This window comes from Fukomys damarensis, unplaced genomic scaffold, assembly GCF_012274545.1.
Source record: "Fukomys damarensis isolate Sample0158 unplaced genomic scaffold, DMR_v1.0_HiC HiC_scaffold_37, whole genome shotgun sequence".
Classification (NCBI taxonomy): Eukaryota; Metazoa; Chordata; class Mammalia; order Rodentia; family Bathyergidae; genus Fukomys; species Fukomys damarensis.
The window spans coordinates 7,310,430-7,314,842 of NW_022900949.1; the positions used below are offsets into that span (position 1 = coordinate 7,310,430).

A 4,413-nucleotide genomic window follows, 5' to 3' on the forward strand; every position below is an offset into this window, starting at 1 on the left:
GGGGATGTGGCTCAGGGGTTCCCCCGGCTGCCAGAGCACCTCGCCATAGCCCACGCCAGAACTCATCCCTGGTACAAAAAAAAAAAAAAAGTGACAGGAAAAGGAGCCGGGAGAAATACAAGAGCTTCTCTGAGAGGGCTGGGGATTTAGCACACAAAAGTGCAAGGTCCCGAGTTCGACCCCCATACCGGAAAAAAAAAAAATCTCTCTGATCATTGACAGCACCCCACCTTCCTTTTTCAGGTTCTCCAGAGCCCAAAGACCCCTCTGTTCACCTGCTCGTGATGGTTTTCCGTGATCACTTGTGAGCCTAAGGATGTTTACCTGCCTCGTCACAGCGTCACACTGTGGGCCTCTGAGAGTCTTCATGAGAGGAAAGAGGGAAAGAAGCGGGGGAAGAGAAGAAAGGAGGGAGGGAGAGAGGGAGCGGGTGGGGAGATGGACGGGTGGGCAGGGAAGAGAGGAAGGTAGATGGGTGGTGGGTGAGCAGGGAGTTCCGCAGGGCTCATGTCCTCCAGGGAGGGGAAAAGGCCTCCCCGCAGGGCCCAGGGGCCCAGCTCTGTGGTCAGGACATCTGAGCCATCCGGGCCTCACCTCTCAGGGCTCCTTTGTCTCACGATGGGGCAGGGAGGAAGAGGACGGGAAAGCACCTCCTGGGTGCCTGGGGAGGCCCTTTTCTGCCTCTGAGGTCGACCGAACAGGCATCCCCGGCCCAGGTAGTTCGCCTGGATTTTTCCTAGCAAAACTCATCCCCTCTCGGAGGGGCCCTGTTGCAGACCTCTGCTGCCGGCCTTGCCACTGTTTGGGTGGGTGTTTGCTTGTTTGTTTTTGGTGCCGGGGATAGAACTCCAGCCCTTGTGCTTTTGAGGTAAGTGGCAGAAACAACTGAGCCAAACAACCGGCCCTGTTTGTTTTGAGACAGGGTCTCACTGTGTTGCCCAGGCTGGCCTGGAACTCCTGGGCTCAAGTGATCCCCCTGCCTCAGCCTCCCGAGGAGGCTCACAGCAGCAGCACTGCTCTCCACCACCACAACCACCCCCAGGGCAGAGACAAAACAGTGTTTTTACTGTTTGCTGAGTAAGTGTTCCAGGGAGAGAGCAAAAGATCAGATAGGTGAAAGATCAGATAGGTGCTCAAAGGCAGAAACTAAGGAACAAAGCAAGTGAGAAGACAAACAAAAAGTCAAGATTACAGGTTGTTGTAAGCCAAGGTGTGTGACAGGCCACTGAAGGAGAAAACAGACGAAGAAAGGGAATTTTCATCCTCTATGTTTGAGCAAGCAGGACCCAGGTCTCCTTGGCCTTAGGCCAGAAAAACAGGCCCAGCGCTTAGGAATGTTCACCAAGGTACAACATGAGGGTCTTGAGGGTTATTTGTGCAAAGCAGTTCAGATTTTGGAGGCTGGGGGCCAGGGATGTAGCTCAGTGGCACAGCACTTGCCTGGCAAGTGCAAGGTCCTGAGTTCAATTTCTGGTACCGGGGAAAAAAAAGAAAAAGATTTTGGAGGCCAGGCGTAGTGGTGCACACCCATCACCCCAGCACTGTGGGAGGCTGAGGCAGGAGGACAATGAGTTCAAACCCAAGCTGGGCAACTTTGTGACTTAGAGAGACAGACTCTATTTCCAAATTAAGGATCTTATGAAGGAGCTGAGGATATTATAGTTAGGTATGAAGGTCCTGGATTCAATCCGTAATACTGAGAAATAAAGTAAAACAAAATGAAGTGGTACTCAGATTTGGCTGCTGTGGGATTGTTTCCAACATGGTACCGTGTGCCTGGACACGTTTCCAACTGAAGACCAGCACAGCATAGGATCACATGGCTTGACTTCAGTCCCAACACCGCCTCTTGCTAGGTGTGTGATCCTAAGCAAATCCCTCCACCTCTCCAAGCCTCTGTTTCCTCATCTGTGAAATGGGCTGGACCCCGGCGACCACCTTGTGTGGTCGATCGCAGAACCAGGGAGCCATATCTGTGCTCAGCAGAGTTACCCGCCATCGCTACCAGTGGCCTGAGGACCCTGGCGTCCCCAGGAGACTGTGTGTGCGGCTTGATCTTGTCACGCAACCACCCCGGTTCAAAGGCCAGTTCCGATGTCTGGGCAGACAGACAGGGAGGAGACATTTGTAGCAAAACCGTCCTGGATGGAAATGACCTCAACTGTGCTCAGAAAGCAATGGTCGGGCTGTTAGCAGCATGGGTTTGTTCACTGAGGGGGAGAGAAGACTCACTCGCTTCTCTGGACCTTGATAGAAATCTCTGAGGGCTCAGAAAGCAGCAAGGTACAGGATGCTATGTAGAAAACAAAGATTTTTTTTGTTTGCTTCAGCACGCAGATCTATCTGTATAAAATATTTCTGGAGGTATGCAAAAACTGGGGGGAGTCAGGGTGAAAACAGATGCATCTTTTACTGTACTTGATTTTGCATCACTGGCATTTTCCATGTGTTTGGTTTTTGCTTTCTTCTTCTTCTTCTTCCTCCTCCTCCTCCTCTTCCTCCTCTTCTTCCTCCTCCTCCTCTTCCTCTTCTTCTTCTTCTTCTAGCACTAAGCAGGGAATCATGGTCAACTCTGCACAGATAAAGAAAGAAACCACGGTCACAAGTGTTTGGAAGAAGGGAAAATTGGCCACGGTGACATCAAAGACAGGAAAGGGTGTTTCCCTGATAAACGCAGTGGAAGGAGAGGGCGGTGGGGGGTGTGACAAGGGCCCCTCCAAGGGAAGAAACCATTTGCTGCTGGGAAACCGGCCAATCTGCTGGGGAAAGGGAACCCCAGGGGAGCCACTGGCAGGAAGGGACTCTCCAGGCCCCCATGGATGGCAACCACTGAGAGCCATAGTTAGACATGGGGACACAGAAGACACCTGAGTGAGGACACAAAAGATAACCGAGTAAGGGTGTGTGATCCCAGCATTCTGGGAGGCTGAGGCAGGAGGATGGCAAGTTAGAGTCCCACCTGGGCAATTCAGCAACTTAGTGAAAACTTGTCTCAAAATTTAGGCCCTGGGGGAAAAAACACATATAAAATTTAGGCCCTGGGGCCAGGGATGTAGCTCAGTGTTTCCGACACCTGCCTTGCAAGCGCGAGGACCAGAGTTCTCAAGACAGACACACCACAGAGACATACACACAATTGCATACATACGTGTACACACGACCATAGATACACAAAGCTAGCCAGCAGAGCTAGCCACAGACACATACCAAAGAGCTACACGGAGGCACAGGGACATATACTCAAGCACACCGACAGCAGGTCACACCATCCAAGACACAATCACACGTGTACGAACCAGATGTGGAGACACAACAGACAGGCATACACACAGTGACCCACTGACAGACACAGAGGGGCGGGACAGACCCATGGCTAGCCGTAGACACACACAAGGACACACACTAAGGGTGTACACAATCACACACGCATAGGTAGGTGCCAGAGACACATGATTTGGGCACACGCAAGATCACTCACACTCACACAGACACTCGGGTGCAGGCACACAATTGTGGACACACGGAGGACGTCTCACAGGGCCACACAGAGTTCCATGGGACCCAACGTTAGGACAGATACACAATTCCACAAAGAAAGAGGGTCTCACAACGACACATACACAGAATCACAATAGAAAATGGTCCACGGAGTCAGAGAAACCCTGTCACGTCCCCCACCATCCAGGAGATGCCGGGGACAGCCGTGGTCATGCACGCTGTACCCAGACACGTGAACAACCCCAGGGAGATTCAAGGACTCGGGGAAAGTTGTCAGACAGGAAATGCCAGGCACAGGAACGCTGCAGACACACAGGCCACACGATGAGACAGGCCAAGCTTGACAGGCACTTGCTAAAACAAAGACGACACGACAAAAAAGAAGCCTGGACCTGTTCGGAGCCGGGTCCCAGGCCCTCTCGGTGAGATCACCCAAAAGCCACCCACTTCCAGAGGAATCCTAGGTGCCAACCCTCTCTCCGAGAACACCCTGATCCACTCTGAGACCACCCACCCGCCCTGATCCCCCACTGCAGGAGACCCAAGTGCAACCCTTCGGAAAACCCAGCTCACCCCAGGTCCGTGGTGGCGTCAGCTCTTACATCACCTAAGATCCGTATTCCCACAAGAGACCAAGGTTCCTCTTCTGGGCCGGATCCTCCCTCCCTCCTTCCACCCCTTCCTCCCTCTCTCCTTTGCGGAACCCGGAGTCCAGGTCCGGGCCTCTAAACTCCGTCGCGCGGCCCAGGGTGCACGGCGGGCGCCCCCTGCTGACCACGGAGTCAGAGCCGGGAGCCGAGAGGCGCAGCGGCTTCGGTGTAGGAGACCGGAAAGATGCTGCGGTCTTCCGAGCGTCACACGCAGAGCCCGGAGAGGAAAGCGCGGAGGCCAGAGAGGGGAGGGGACGGGGACTCG

General features: G+C 53.6%; 1 long non-coding RNA gene across 1 annotated transcript; it reads right to left on the reverse strand.

The window, feature by feature from the left end:
* Window positions 1-1,541: 1,541 nt before the first annotated feature.
* On the reverse strand, window positions 1,542-4,060 carry LOC117284462. Its single transcript, XR_004515559.1, has 3 exons — window positions 3,621-4,060; window positions 2,960-3,006; window positions 1,542-2,572 (listed from the first exon to the last, which is right to left on the reverse strand). It is a non-coding gene; the product is annotated as an uncharacterized LOC117284462 (long non-coding RNA).
* Between the last annotated feature and the right edge of the window lie 353 nt (window positions 4,061-4,413).